The sequence below is a fragment of the Nannospalax galili genome, unplaced genomic scaffold, assembly GCF_000622305.1.
Source record: "Nannospalax galili isolate Female #2095 unplaced genomic scaffold, S.galili_v1.0 scaffold492, whole genome shotgun sequence".
In the NCBI taxonomy this organism is placed as follows: domain Eukaryota; kingdom Metazoa; phylum Chordata; class Mammalia; order Rodentia; family Spalacidae; genus Nannospalax; species Nannospalax galili.
The window spans coordinates 542,037-558,274 of NW_008332217.1; positions in this window are offsets into that span (position 1 = coordinate 542,037).

The window sequence follows — 16,238 nt, forward strand, 5'->3', positions numbered from 1 at the left end:
GGGGGTATCCTCCAGGGGACACGTGTCAGGGTCTAGAGGTCCTGGGGGATGGGGTTTGTTTTCATCCCACTAGGACTAAAACAGTGCCAACAGATCCCACTCAGAGGGTCCTCATAATCAGATCCCACAGGAAGGGAGAATGACACCCCTCCCCCCTCGTTAACACACTGACTGAGCGTTGGAACTGTGGGGGTGGGGTGGACCTGTTGGACCTGTTGTGCCCTAGAAGGGCAAACATCGATGATGAGGCCAGAGTAGGAGGAAGGGAAGATGTTTCCAGCCGATTTCAAGAGCTCAGTTTGAGGCATGGTGGCACATGCCTGCAATCCCAGGACTCGGGAGGTGGAGGCAGGAGATCAGTTCATTCTCAACTATATAGCAAACTGGAGGCCAGTCTGGGTTACATGAAACTCTGTCTCAAAAAGCAAAACAGGGGACCTGGAGAGATGACTGAGCTATTAAGAGCACTTACTGTATTGCAAAAGACCTGAGTTCAGTTCCCAGCACCCAGCCCATAATTGCCTTACAACACCAGCTCCAGGGGATCCAACAAAGTTTTTTTTTTTTTTTGTCTTTTTGAGGCAGGGTCTCCCTGTAGCCCCAACTGGCCTGGAACTAAAAAAATAAATAAATAAAAATAAAAATAAAAAATAAAAAATAAAAGGGGGTAAATAAGCCGGCCGTGGTGGTGCACGCCTTTAATCCCAGCACTCCTCAGGATGCAGAGGCAGCCAGATCTCTGTGAGTTCAAGGCCAGCCTGGTCTCCATAGTGAATCCAGGACAGCTGGGGCTACAGGGAGACCCTGTCTCAAAAAGACCAAAAAAAAAAAGAATTCAAGTTTTATTCTGAATAAGAATAAAATCCCTGGAGGCTTTCAGCCAATGAAGTATTTAGGGGCTGTAAAGAGCCAGGGCCGGTATACAGGGACAGTGGGGGTGGGGAGCACTGCTGGAATATTCCAGGGTTGAGATGAAGGTAATTTGGATCAAGGTGGAAACTATGAAGGGGGGAGAGAACTGGTTCTGGATCTGCTTAGGAATCCAGTTGACTGAGTGGGTGGGAGTAAGGAGAGGAGGTAGGATCACCTCCAAGTCCTCCCTCTGGGCCGGGCTGATGGGAAGCAGTAGTTGATGCCAGTGTTGCGAGGGCCGCTGGAGGAAGGGGAAGGAGAGATTAGTCATGCTAGTGGAACCATACAGAGGCAGCAGGATTGGACAGGGGCAGTTTGCGTTGGAGGTATTCTTGGGGTACACTAACATCCGTGGGGTATCAAAGCCGTGATCAGGGGTGACATCACCCAGGAGCCTAGAGGAGACTCAGCTCAGATATCAGTCCCTGGAGACAGGGCTGTGACTATGAACTACAAAAATGACTAGAAATTTCCAGCAAGGTGGGGGAGAACCACCCAGGCCAGATGGGTACCGAAGCACCCTGGGGAAGTACCACTTGGAAGGAGTGATCTGCAGCACAAAGCTCCAGAAAAGTCAACTCAGCCTAAGCCTGAGAACTGACCCCTGCAGTTAGCCAGTTAGCCGTGGTGGTCATAGGTGAGGGGCACGCAGATACTGAATGATGATGACAAGGCCAGGCATGGTGGCATACACCTTTAGTCCCAACACTCGGGAGGCAGAGGCAGGCGGATCTCTGAGTTCCAGGCCAGCCTGGTCTACATACCGAGTTCCAGGCCAGTTGGGGCTCCAGGGAGTCCCTATCTCAAAAAGACAAAAAACAAACAAAGGTTGCTGCTTCAGGTCAGAGATCAGAGGAAGAATTCAGGTTCGTGCCTGGTCATGCCTGGCTGGGGCATTTTCTACTAGTGTAACCTTGAACACATTCCTGCCTGCCCCAGGACCTCAGTGGTTCAGGGTGGATGGGCTCATGGAAAGTGAACTGTAATGTGCCTTTATTTATTTATTTATTTATTTATTTATGTAGGAGGGGTGGGGATGGAGGTCAGAGGACAGCATCAGGAGTCAGCTCCCTCATTCCACCATGTGAGCTCTGGGGATAGAACTCAGGTCATCAGGCCTGACAGCAAGCACCTTTACCCACTGAGCCATCTCTCTGGCCCCTCCTTTTATTTTATTTTTTTATTTTGAGACAAAGTCTCACTAAGTTGAGTTAGCCTTGACCTTAATGCAGCTCAGGCAGCTCTTGAATTTATGATCTTCCTGCTTCAACCTCCAGAGTAACTGGAATTATAGGCCTTTGCTACCAGTCTGGCTTAAAGTTTGGGGTTTTTATTTTGTTTTTAATATTGTTTGTTTGTTTGTTTGTTTGAGACAGGGTCTCATTATGTAGCTCTGGCTGGCCTGGAATTCACTGGTGTAGACGAGACTGGCCTCTGCCTCCCCAGTGCTGGGGCTAAAGGTTTTAATCTTTTTTTTTTTTTTTTTTTTGTCTTCTTGAGACAGGGTCTCCCTGTAGCCCCAGCTATCCTGGAACTCCCTATGTAAACCAGGCTGGCCTTGATCTCACAGAGATCCATCTGCCTCTGCCACACAGGTGTGATAGGATCAAAGGTGTGTGCCTCTACACCCGGCTTAATCTTGTTCTGCTTTAAGAGAGGGTCTCGCTGGGCGTGGTGGCACATGCCTTTAATCCCAGCACTCAGGAGGCAGAGGCAAGTGGATCTCTGTGAGTTCAAGGCCACCCTGGTCTACATAGTGAGTTCCAGGACAGCTGGGGCTACAGGGAGACCCTGTCTCAAAAAAATTAAAAAAAAAAGAGAGAGAGAGAGAGAGAGAGAGAGAGGGTCTCATGTAGCCCAGGCTGGCCCCAAATGCCCTATGTAGTTGAGCATGATCTTGAAATAATCCTCCTGTCTGTACCACTTAAGTGTTAGGATGATGGTCATTTGCCACCACACCTGGTTTAAAATGGTGCTGGGACTTAAACCCAGGGCCTCGTGCATGTGAGTCAAGCTATTTTTTTTAAGATTGTGGGTTTGCTTTGGTTTGGATTTTGTTTTTTTGTGAAGCCCACGGGAGTCAGGTGGTAAACTAGCCTGAGCAGGGAGGAGTAATCACCCAAACAGTCCACGTACACACAGAACTGGCAGAGTCACTACTGCGGTTAGAAGTTGGCAACAGTAGATGCATAGGATGGGGAGAGACAGGTGGGATATAGGGGTAGCTTTTAAAAATACAGGCTCCTCCCAAACGGGGCGCCTTGGGGAACATGGTCTGCTTTAACCAAAGAGGAATCAGAAGATCAAGATCAGTTTACTGGGCTGCCAAGAAAGCTCAGTCAGTAAAGTGCTTCCTGTGGAAGATGAGGACCCGTGTTTGAGCCCCCCAGAACCCATAGAAAGAAGCCAGGCACAGAAGTGTGTTCTTATAGCCCCAGCACTGGGGAGGTGGACAGGAGGATCCTGGGACCTGATACCCACTCAGCCTATCACAACTGGAGTGTTCCAGGTTCAGTGAGAGACCCTCTCTCAAAAAACCAAGGTGGAGCTGGACGAAGTGGCAGTCCCCTCTAGTCCCAGCACCGGGGAGACAGAGACAGGTAGATCTCTGTGAATTCAAGGCCAGTCTGGTCTACATAGCTAGTTCCAGCCCACCTGGGCTACTGAGTGAAATGCTGTCTCAAAACAAAAGATGACGAGTGATTGGATCAATGGAAATGCTTAAGCACACACACACACACACACACACACACACACACACACACACACATGCATGCACACACACGTACACACACAGGTCTGGTTAGGCCAGAACCCTCAGAGATGGAGAAAGGAGGAAGACCTGTGGGTTCAAGGATTGTTTGGTAGCTGAGGTGAAAGGATTGCCCTCTCTGCCAGGATCCCCAGTCCCCTCTATTGAGCCACAGGGGGAAGCCTGCAACCCCCCAGGGCAGGTCTGTGGCTGCCAGAGGCTATAAGCTGGGGCTAGAGGGCCTTGCCCCCAGGAGATGACATGACTGCCCTCAGCTTCTCTGCTAGGGAGCAGTGGTCCTCCAAATAGCAGTTTGCTTGTAATTCATACTTGATCCCTGTCGGCCTGGTGCGTGTGTGTGTGTGTGTGTGTGTGTGTGTGTGTGTGTTTGCAGGTACAAGTGCGTGTGCCGTGGCATGCATGTGGAGATCAGATGACAATTTTGTGGAGTTGGTTCTCTCCTACTAGGTGCATCCTGGGGATTGAACTCCCACTTGGCAGCAAGCACCCAGGGTGCCTCTCCTCCTCTGCAATGCTGTCTTGTTCTCAGAAAGGCAGAGAAGCACCACCATCTTATGCTTCTCCCTCTGGGTTAAGGACTTGCTGTCCATGTCACTGAATACCTTGATAGCACTCTAAACAGCCACATCCCAGGCCGTATTTCTGAAGTAATAGGAAGGTGACGAAGAAGCCACAGAAGACCAGAGCCAGCACAGCAGCTGCCTGAAGGTGTGTCTTTCTTTGCAGTGCCAAGGATCGAATCCAGAGCCTCACACATGCAAGGCAAGCGCTCTGCCACTGCGGTGCACCATCAGACAGCCAAAAAATATTTAAGGCTGATAAGATGGTTCAGCAGGTAAAGATGCTTGTTGCCAAGTCTGATGAACTGAGTTCAATCCCCAGGACTCACGATAAAAAGGACCCCTACAAGTTGTCCTCTGATCTCCACACATGTGCTGTGGCATATGTATGCCATGTGCATACACACACACACAAAATGTACAAAAGAATAGTTTTTTAAAAACTCACTTCTGGGACGCTCAGTGGTAGAGTACTTACTTAGCATATGTAAAGCCCTGGGTTTTTTTTTTCTTTTCTTTCTTTTTTTTCTTTCTTTCTTTTTTTTTTTTTTTTTGGTATTGTTGAAACAGGGTCTCCCTGTAGCTCCAGCTGGCCTGGAATTCATTGTGTAGACCAGGCTGGCCTTGAACTCACAGAGATCTGATCTGCCTGCCTCTGCCTCCTGAGTGTTGGTATTAAAGGCATGCACCACCAGGCCCGGTTGCTTTTTAGTTTGCTTGATTTTGTTTAGATACAGAGTCTCACTATGCAGCCCTGACTGGCCTGGAACTCCCTATGTTGATCAAGCCTGCTTCTGTCTCTAGAGTGCTGGGATTAAAGATGGTGTGTACCTCTACACCCAGTAAAGGAGGTGCTGGGGATAAAAGCAGGTACTGTGGGTCACACCTGGAAACCACTAAACATTAAGGAAGTTGGGGCAAGATCAGAAGTCGAAGATCATCTTCACTTACAGAGTGATTTTGAGGCCAGCCTGGACCCAAGACATCTTTAAAAAGGGGTTGGGGGGTGACTCAGCCGTTAAGAGCACTGGCTGCTCTTGCAGAGGACCAGGGTTCAATTCCCAGCACCCACATGGTGACTAACAACCATCTATGACTCTGGATCCAGGGGGTCCAGCGCTCTCTTCTGACCTCTGCAGGCATTGCACACCTCAGGTGCACTTACACACATGTAGGCAATAACTCATACTCATAAAATAAAAATGATAAATAAATAAAATATTCTTAAAGAGAGAGAGAGACTTCAAAAGTTGAGAATTGAGCTCAATGGTAAGCCCTTGGGTTTAGTCCCCAGCATTTAGATTGAAGAAGACTTGCTTTAAGACCCTTGTTTCTCTATGTCTACCAGTCCAAAGCCACTGTTACAAAGCTGTTCTGTCTGCCAACTCTAACCAGTTTTCCACCTGACCAGACTGGTTTCAAAGCCACCTACGTAGGGCCATCAAGCACTGTGCCTGGAAGGGCAGATGTCTCCCCTATCCTCCCTCTTCTAGGACATAACAGACTGTGCCAACAGATGTTTTTGCTTGAACAACAGGTTTTTCTGGTGAGTGTTCTGAACAGTTGAAAGGTGAGCCTTTTTTAAAAAAACTTTTATTTTTTATTTTTAATATTTTATTTATTATTTTTATTTATGTGTATACGTGTATTGCCAGCATGTAGGTAAGTGCACCTGTGTCTGTGTCGTGCAGTGCCCTTGGAGGACAGAAGAGGCTGTCGGATCCCCTGGAATTGGAGTTATGGACAGTTGTTAGCTGCCATGTGGATGCTGGGATTTGAACCTGGGTCTTCTGCAAGAACAACCAGTGTTCTTAACCTCTGAGCCATCTCTCCAGCCCCCTGATTTATTTATTTTTACTTTATGTTTGTGAGTGTTATGCCTCCATGTATATAAGTACGCCCATGTTGTGCAATGCCCATGGAAGACAGAAGAGGACATCGAAGCCCCTGGAACTGCAGCTGCAGACAGTTGTTAGCCACCATGCATGTGGGTGCTGAGATTTGAACCTGGGTCTTCTGCAAGAACAGTCAGTGTTCTTAACTGATGAGTCATTTCTCCAGCTCCAAGTCTCTTTAAAAAAAAAAAAAAAAAAAAACCAGCAATTTAGCTTTTATTCTAATGAATCTTCTGTTTGATACAGAAAAAAGACAGGTTTTTTAAAATTGATATTTAGTTTTTTTATTTATGTGTGTCTATGTCACATGTATGGGTGCCCACAGAGTCCAGAAGAGGGTATTGGATCCCCTGGAACTGGATTACAGGTGGTTGTAAGTCACCCAGTGTGGGTGCTGGGGATGAAATTCAGGTCTTCTAGAACTGCTGAGCCATCTTTCCAGCCTCTTACTTTATTTTGTGTGTTTAGAGGTGTATCCATGTACCCATTTCACCACAGCAGAGGAGGACATGAGATATCTTGCACTGTTGCTGTCTTCTTTCCCTCAGATACCCTTTCACTGAAGGTGGAGCTAGGCTACCTGACCAGTGCTCTTCTAGGATCCACCTGTTTTGAGATCTTGAACTTCTCATTCTCCTGTCTCCACCCCTCTGAGTGTTGGGATTATAGGTATATGCCACTATGCCTGGTTTATGTGGTGCTTGGGGCTCGAACCCAGGGTCTTGTGCATGCTAGGTAAGCACTCAACCAACTGAGCTTACATTCCCTGCCCTCATTTTATTTTGTTTAAGATATATTTTATTTGGAGCTGGGTGTGGTGGCACACGCCTTTAATCACAGCACTTGGGAGGCAGAGGCAGGCAGATCTTTGTGAGTTCAAGGCCAGCCTGGTCTACATAGTGAGTTCCAGGACAGATGGGGCTCCAGGGAGACCCTCTCTCAAAAAGACAAAAAAAAAAAAAAAAAAAAAAAAAAAAAAGATCTTTTATTTGGGGGCTGAAGAGATAGGTGAACGGTTAAGAGTATGTACTGATCTTGCAGAGGACCTGAGTTCAGTTCCCAGCACACACCAAGCAGCTTCCAACCATCTGTAACTCCAGTGTTAGGGGATCCAATACTCTATTTGTTTCGTTGGACACTTCTCTCACATGCACATACCCACATACAGACACACACACATAATTAAAATTTTAAAAATTTAAAGAATTAAAGATTTTTTTTTTTTTTTGGTCTTTTTGAGACAGGGTTTCCTTGTATCCCCATCTGGCCTGGAACTCTCTAGATACACCAGGCTGGCCTCACAGAGATCTCACAGAGATCTGCGTGCCTCTGCCTCTCGAGTGCTGGAATTAAAGGTATGTGCCACCATGCCCGGCTAATTAAAGATTTTGATTTATATATGTATGTGCACACATATGTACAGGCACCAGCAGAGGCCAAAAGAGGGTGTCAAATCCCTTGGAATTGGGGTTATAGGCAGATGTAAGCCACCATGTGCATGCTGGGATCTGAACTTGGGTCCTCTTTACAAGAGCAGGAAGCCCTCTTAACCACTGAGCCATCTCTCCTTCCCCCTATTATTTTGACAGGTCCTGGGTTCGATGCCCAGTGTGTGGTGGGATGATTGTTGTGGTGATGAGAATTTGTGCCTCTAGCAAGTTTTGCTAAGACTTAGTAAATGCCACAATTTGAGAAGTGAGGCTCTGAGTTCATTACTGTGACAACTGGCAGTCTAGGACCTGGCTACCAGCTGCCATTTCAGATCAGCCCTTGTCCCTGCAAGTTTTCATCCCCTCACAGGCTCACAGCAATCCAATAGGGTTGTTAGGGATATTATTTTAGGAATGGAATAACAGACCTTCAACGGGTGACTGAGTCACCCAGGGTCATAGAATGGCAAAGTAGCCAGAGTTTGGGTCTCAACACTGGTCTTTCTGAAACCTCTGGACCAAGAAAGTTGGGTGTATCCAGCCAGAGTCTGCACACCTTATGTCAGCACTGGCAAAAGATCTTCTGGTCTTTTTACCCAGGAAGCAGGTCTGCAGGGCGTCCTGCATGAGACTATGGACAAATGGTGCCCCCTGGTGGCTATTTCAGAACAGTGTCCTTCTCCCCGCAGCCAGCGAGTTCTGAATCATCCACATTCTTGGGCCTCATTAGGAACACGGAAAATATTATCCAGCCCATTCCATCCCCAGGCAGAACACAGGGTGTTGAAAGGGGGTGGGGACTGCACAACTGAGGAATGCAGAGGAAGGGCGTGGATAGGCCCTGGGGACTTCGGGGGGGGGGGCGGGGCTTGGAAAGCACAGTTGACTACAATCCTGGCTTTCACCTTTGACCTTCCCCAGGATCCTGCTGAGGCAGTCAGGCACAAAGCTCAGTAAGGTGCTTTGGGTATTTGGAAGTCTTCACGAGCCAGAGTGTATCATATAGTTCATTCTGAAGATGTTATCTGAGGGTCCACCCTGGGCACACACTATTCTAACTGCTGGAGACACAAAAATAAACAAAACAGGCTCCCATTTCCTGGCTCTCCGGCTTCCCACATCCCATGTGATCCCTCTTGGGCATGCTCCCACCAGCCATGCCATGGGCTGTCAGGCGCTAGCTGGAGGTGGGAGAGATGGCTTCCTCATCTTGGATTTTGTTCTCTAAAACAGTGAGCTAAACGACCTTTTTAAACTATGTACACTTAAAAAAAACTAAGAAAACATGCCTGGCATGGTGGCTCATGCCTGTAATCCCAGCACTCAAGGCAGGAGGCATGCAGAGTGAGAGACCAGGCTGGGCTACAAAAACAAGCTCCTGTCTAAAAAAGACCAAGGAGAGGGGCTGGAGAGATCACTCAGTGGTTTAAGGCATTTGTTCTCCTTGTGAAGACCCAGGTTCAGATCCTAGCACCCATGTTGGGCAGCTCACAGCTGCCTGTAACTCCAGCTCCAGGGGATCTAACATCCTCTTCTGGCTTCCACAGGAACTCACACACATGACATACATACACACATGGATACACACATACACATAAATAAAAAAAATCTTCTTTGTTATTTATTTTTATTTCATGCATATGACTGTTTTGCCTGCATAAATGTAAATACACCTGTGTTGTGCAATGCCCTCAGAGGCTAGAAAAGCACACCAGGTCCTCTGGAACTGGAGTTACAGATGGTTGTTAGCTGCAATGTGTGTGCTGGGAACCAAACCCAGGTCCTCTAGAAGAAAAGACAGTGCTCTTAACTGCTCAGCCATCTCTCCAGCCCTCCACCTTTGCTTCTGACCTAACATCTTGTAACTAACAGCTAGAAACCTTTTGGAATGTATTAGTTTAACAAAGCCTACCTAGCTCCCAGGATCCAAAATGCTGAGTGTCATCAGATAGCATCAGACGTCTGTAGCTGAGATCTCTCTGCTGTAACCACCTACTTAGTTTTTCTACAAATGTATTGGAGAAGTGTCTTGATTTATGACTTTTCTTTATTCTGTTAGTATAAAAACTTCATGACTCCACATGGCAGCTAACAACTGTCCATAACTCCAGTCCCAGGGGATCCGACAGCCTCTTCTGACCTCTGAGGGCATTGCACGACATGGGTGTGCTTACCTACATGCAGGCAATACATGCATACACATAAAATAAAAATAATAAATAAATATTTAAAAAAAAAAGAACTTCATGAAACTGCTTCCAAAGCATCTGCCAAGAAGACCTGAATACAGGAAGTGGGGGAGTGGTACCAGCCCAAGAGACAGATAAATGTTACACACAGCAAAGCTGGAAAGGCTGAGCCATCTAAGCCCTTTGGAAGTAAAGTCCCAGAAGTCAGACATGGAGCTACTGGATTTGGTGTTTATCCTGCTGATTTTTGGTCTTGTTTTGGGCCTCATTGTATGTTAGGAGTATGTAATTTGTCTTTTTTGAGACAGGGTCTCCTTATAGCCCCAGCTGGCCTGGAACTCACTATGTAGACCAGGCTGGCCTCAAATACACAAAGATCCACCTGCCTCTGCCTCCCGAGTGCTGTGACTAAAAGCCTGCACCACCACGTCTGGCAAGAAGATAGTGCCATGACTGGGATTTGAGCCAAGGTTGCTGTGGCCACAACACAGAGTACTAACCACTGTAAGATCAGAGTGAGCCACCTGCCGGGTGATGTAATTTGTCTTTTGATTTTACAGGGGCTTACAGTTAAGATATTTACCTGAGTCTCAGAAGAGACTTTGGACTGTGGACTTTTGAATAGTATTGAGACTGCTAATGACTATGGGGACTTTTAAGGTTGGACTAAATCATTTTGCATTTTATATGGTCATGAGCCTATGAGGGCCAGGGGGTGGGATGTGATGGTTTGAATGAAAATGTCCCCCACAGGCTCCAAGTATTTGGAGATTTTGTCCCCAGATGGTGGCACTGTTTTAGGAGGTCTTAGAAGGAGTGGCTATCCTGGAGGAAGCACATCACTGGGAGTGGGCTTAGAGAGTTCTTAAGCCTTGCCAGATCTCCAGTTGCTCTCGTTTCCTGTGCCTGCTGAAAGATGTAGAGTTTACCTTCCACTCTGCCTTCAGCCACCTCTGACACCATGCCTCCCTGCCAAAACTGACTGTAATTTCCCTGGAACCACAGGCTCAATTAAACTCTTCCTTCTATTGAAAAAAAAACAAACAAAAAACGGGGGCTGGAGAGATGGCTCACGGGTTAAGAGCACTGACTGCTCTTGCAGAGGACCCGGGTTCAGTTCCCAGCACCCACATGGCAGCTAAAAACTGTCCTTGACTCCAGTTCCAAGGGAATCCGAAGCCATCTCTGATCTCCACTGCATTGCATGACTCAGGTGCACTCGCATACATGCAGGCAATACACTTATACACATAAAATAAAAATAATAAAGCCGGTACGGTGGCGCACGCCTTTAACCCCAGCACTTGAGAGGCAGAGGCAGGCGGATCTCTGTGAGTTGAAGGCCAGCCTGGTCTACATAGCGAGTTCCAGGTCAGCTGGGGCTACAGGGAGACCCTGTCTCAAAAAGAACAAAATAAATGAATAAATAAATTAATTAATAAATCAAATAAATAAATAAAATATTTAAAAACAAAAAACAAACAAAAAAAACCCCATCGGAACATGTTATTTAGGGTGATCTGAATCTGTCTCAGGCCATGGTCACTCATATTTGACTCCAAAATAAACTCTTATTCCCTTTGAGGCAAGAGTTGGGCTTTTATGTTGGCATCCCACATACCCCTGCCCCTCATAGACTCCTGCCTCTCCACACCCCTACCTCCTGCCCTGCATCCCTCCCACACATACCCCTGTTGTATGTACCCACCCCCCCAACTCACAGACACCCCTGTTCCATATACATCACAGCTTCTCTCATGCAGAACATTCGGTCTGTGAGTGATAAGTACTGCTAGGTTGCTGACCCACAGAGCTGCTGCCAACTCCCCACATCACCCCAAAACTCAGGCATACATGGATGATAGGTGGGGAATTCTATAGCCAGGAAGCAAGGGAGAAATCAGCCTCACTGAATCACAGGATTGAAGGACTGGAGAGATGACTCAGAGGTTAAGAGCACTGGCTGCTCTTGTAGAGGACCTGGGTTCGATTCCATTGCTACTACCCTTGCTGAAGTGGCTTGAGGGAGGGGGCCCTCACACCGGAAGGGGAGCTAAAAGCCATATATGGAGGCACAGGCTTGGAATACCAGTTGGAGGTGGAGGCAGGACTATCTGTTCACTGTCATCTTCAGCTACAATGAGACCTTGTCTCAAAAAACAAGAAGGGGCTGGAGAGATGGCTCAGCACTTAAGAGCACTGAGGTCACATGGCCAAAACCACCTATAACTCCACTTACCAGGGCTCCAAGGGTATCTTCTGACCTCCTAGGGCTTCTGTACACATGTGGTGCTCATATATACACACAGGCACATACACATACATATAAAATAAGTATGTTAGAAAAAAAAGAAAAACACAGCTAAAACACAAAGAGACTTAAGTTACAATGTTGCTGTTGTGTGGTCTAGAACAGCCGTGCCTGAAGCCAGCTTGCACTGAAGTCTATGGTGTGGTGTTGAAAGTCAAATTCCTTTTTGCTTAAGTCAGTGGGAGTTGGGCTTAGGTCATTCACAGGCAAGAGGTGTCACCCATTCTGGTCCCAGACACACAGTAAGTCATAGGACAAATGGCTGTTGAATGAATGGACATTTGTGGGGATAAATGAGAAATTAGAAGGGGCCAGCGAGATGACTCAGCAGGTAAAGGTGCTTGCTGCCAAGCCTAAAGACTCACATTCAATCCCTGGAACCCACATAGAGATGGGAGGAGAGCGCTAACTCCACAAAGCTGTCCTCTGACCTCCTCATGTACGTTGAAACACACACAAATAAATAAATGTAATTTTATTTATTTATTTATTTATTTATTTATTTATTTATTTATTTATTTTTGGGTTTTTTTGAGACAGGGTCTCACTGCCCCATCTGATCTGGAACTACTATGTAGACCAGGCTGGCCTTAAACTCAGAGATCTGCCTGCCTTTGCCTCTGAAGTGCTGAGATTAAAGACATGCCACACCCAGCTCATGAGACAGGGTCTTACTCTGTAGCTCAGGCTGGCCTTTAGCTCAAGGCAGTTTTCCTGCCTTAGGTTCCAAGTGGGCAGCCATGCTCAACTTTTTTTCGGTCTTTTATTTATTTGCTTACTGCCTTTTGAGGCAGGAGGAGCTTTGTGAATTCAAGACCAGCCTGGTCTACAAAGTGAGTTCCAGGCCAGCTTGGGCTATAGAGAGACCTTGTCTCAAAAAGATGAAAAAAAAAAAAAAAAAGAAAAAGAAACTAGACTGGGCCACATAGGGAGGCCCTGTTTCAAAACAACAAACAAGCCAACAGGAAAAAAGAAGTTCATGGACAGCCCGAGCTATGTGATACCCTAATGCTGAGGAAGCACTCCTTCACTGAGCCACACCCCCTTTGCCTGAGGTTTTCTTGGAAAGCCATGGTGAGTTTATGGAGGAGGAGAGTTGGTGGGAAATAAGAAAATTCTGCTCACATGAGTGTTGCCTTCCTGCCTGGGGACACAGCTGCCAATTCCTGTCAGGTGCCACACCACCAGATGATGGAGGCAGGGGTCTTTGTTATTTTGAAGAGATTATTTCAATCCACATTTCTGACAACAGTCCAGCAGAATTTACATTGCTCCAAAGGTGCCACATGTGATTCTGAACTAGTAGTGGGTGACATTTCTCACACTGTGGTACTGTGGTGAAGGCTAACACTCCTGATACCAGCCAGTGGGACTGTCCCCAGGCCACCCAGGGTCCCTGATTGCTCTAGGTAAGAGGAGAAAGCCTGAGATAATAGTTTAGTTGGCTTCCTCTGTGGCACTGGGTGACCCTTAGAACGGCAGTATCTGCTGGGAGATCATTTTTCTTTGTATCTCTGCTTTTAAGCTTTGCATTTGCAATTCATTAGAAAAGAAATCCTAGGGGCTGGAGAGATGGCTCAGCAGTTAAGAGCACTGGCTGCTCTTGCAGAGGACCTGGGTTTGATTCCCAGCACTCACATGGTGGCTAACAACTGTCAGTAACTCTAGTTCCAAACCTCTAAAAACACTGCATGACACAGGTGCACTTACACACATACAGACAATACACTCATACATGTAAAATAAAAATAATAAATAAAATAGCCGGGCATGGTAGCACATGCCTTTAGTCCCAGCAGTTAAGAGTACTTGCTGCTCTTGCGGAAGACCTGAGTTCAATTCCCAGCACCCACAGTGGGAGACTCATAATGGCCTGCTGCTCCAGTTCCAGAGTATCCAACACCCTCTTCTGGCCTTATCAGACACCTGCATTCAGGTGGGTCACATAAATTCATGCAGGCACACTCACATACATGCACATAAATGTTTTAAAAGAGTTCACTTTGGGGGCTAGAGAGTTGACTCAGTGGGTAAGACTGCTTGCTTTGTGACCATGAGGACTGGAGTTCTGATCCCAGCATTCCAGAACAAGTTCTGTGTGGTCCCACACCTGCCTGTAACTTCAGTGCTGTGGGGAGTGGAGAAAGGAGGCTCGCTGAAGCTTGCTGGGTACCAGCATGGCTGAAAAACGAAAGGTTCGGCTCAGGGAGTGACCCTGTCTCAAAAGCATCAGGCAGACAGTGATAGAGGATATCTGACTCCTTGCTCTGACCTCCATTCACAAGTGCATGGACTCATACACACACACACACACACACACACACACACACACACCTCTGAACACACTTATGAAGGGTTATCTAGAGTGGGTTAACTGAGGTGGGAAGATTCACCCTAAGTGTGGGCAGCACCATTCCATGAACTGGGGTCTTGAAGTGAATATAAAAAAAGGAACTGAGCTGAGCACCAGCATTCAACTCTCGCTGCTTCCTGACTGTGGATGCCGTGGACCAGCTGCCTCAAGTGCCTACCCTGTGTCTTCTGTACCATAACTGAGTGCACCCTCACACTTTCCTTAAATTGCTTGTGTCCGACTGGCAAGATGACTCAGTAGGTAAAGCTGCCAACAAGCTTGAAAAACGGAATTTGATCCTGCGTGCCACATAGTGGAGAGAACTTACTCTTACAACTTGTCCTCTGACCGCTACACCCTCACTGTGACACATACATATGTGCAGACAGGCATGAAAAATAAATAAAAATGGGGCTGGAGAGATGAGTCAGCGATTAAGAGCACTGGCTGTTCTTGCAGAGGACGGGGGTTCAGTTCCCAGCACTCATGTGGCAGCTAACAACCATCCTTAACTCCAGTTACTCCAGTTCCAGAGGATCTGATGCCCTCTTCTGACCTCAATGAGCACTGCATTACCTAGGTGCACTTACATACATGCAGGCAATACACTCATACACATAAAATAAAAATAAAATATTTTAAAATGTAAATATATAAATAAATAAATAAATAAATAAATAAATGTAGAGCCAGGTGTGATGGCACATGCCTTTAGTCCCAGGCAGGAGGATCTCTATGAGACAGAGGCCAGGTTGGTCCACATAGTGAGTTCCAGGCCAGCTGAGGCTACAGGGAAACTGTATCAAAAAGGACCAAAAAAAAAACCAGTAACAGGAAACTAATGCAACACACGTTTGTATTTTGTGTGTGTGTTTTTTTCCTTTTTAGTCTCTCTTTTTTTTCTTTTTCCTTTTTGAGACAGGGTCTCCCTGTAGCCCCAGCTGTCCTGGAACTCACTATGTAGACCAGGGTGGTTTTGAACTCACAGAGATCAGCCTGCCTCTGCCTCCCAAGTGCTGGGATTAAAGGTGTGCTCTACCATGCTTGGCTTGTTTTTTGTTTTTTTTTTTTAATTTTATGTGTATGAGTGTTTTGCTGTGTATATATGTGTACTCATACATGCAATACCCATGGAAGCCAGAAGAGGGTGACAGATCCCCTGGAACTGGAATTACAGATGTTAGCTGCCATGTCAGTGCTGGGAACTGAACCCAGGTCCTCTTCGAATACATCGAGTGCTTTTAACTGCTGAACCATCTTCCCAGCCCTATAGTCTTTTGATACAGGGTCTCTCAAGGTAGCGAGGCTCACGCTGAATTGCAGTCTTCCTGCCTCAACTTCCCTAGTACTGGGATTACAGATGTGCACCATCAAAAAGGAAGTTTTATAAGACAATGTCTTATAGCATGCAGTACACATTGCTATTTAGTTCTATTTAGTTCTATTTCTTTTTTGAAAACAACCTTTTTTATTTACCTCATTTTTTTTTTTTTTTTCTGTGTCTGAGTGTATTGTCTGCATGTGTGTAAGTGTACCATGTCGTGCAATGCCCACAGAGGTCAGAAGAAGGTGTCAGGTTCCCCTGGAACTGAAGTTACAGATAATTGTTAGCTGCTACATGGGTGCTGGGAATCAAACCCGGGTCCTCTGCAAGTGTAGCTAGTGCTCTTAAGCACTGAACCGTCTCTCCAGCCCCTTATTTATCTTTAATTTTTTATTTTATTTTTTTGGTCTTTTTGAGACAGCTGTAGTCCCAGCTGTCCTGGAACTCACTATGTAGACCAGGTTGGCCTTGAACTCACAGAGATCTGCCTG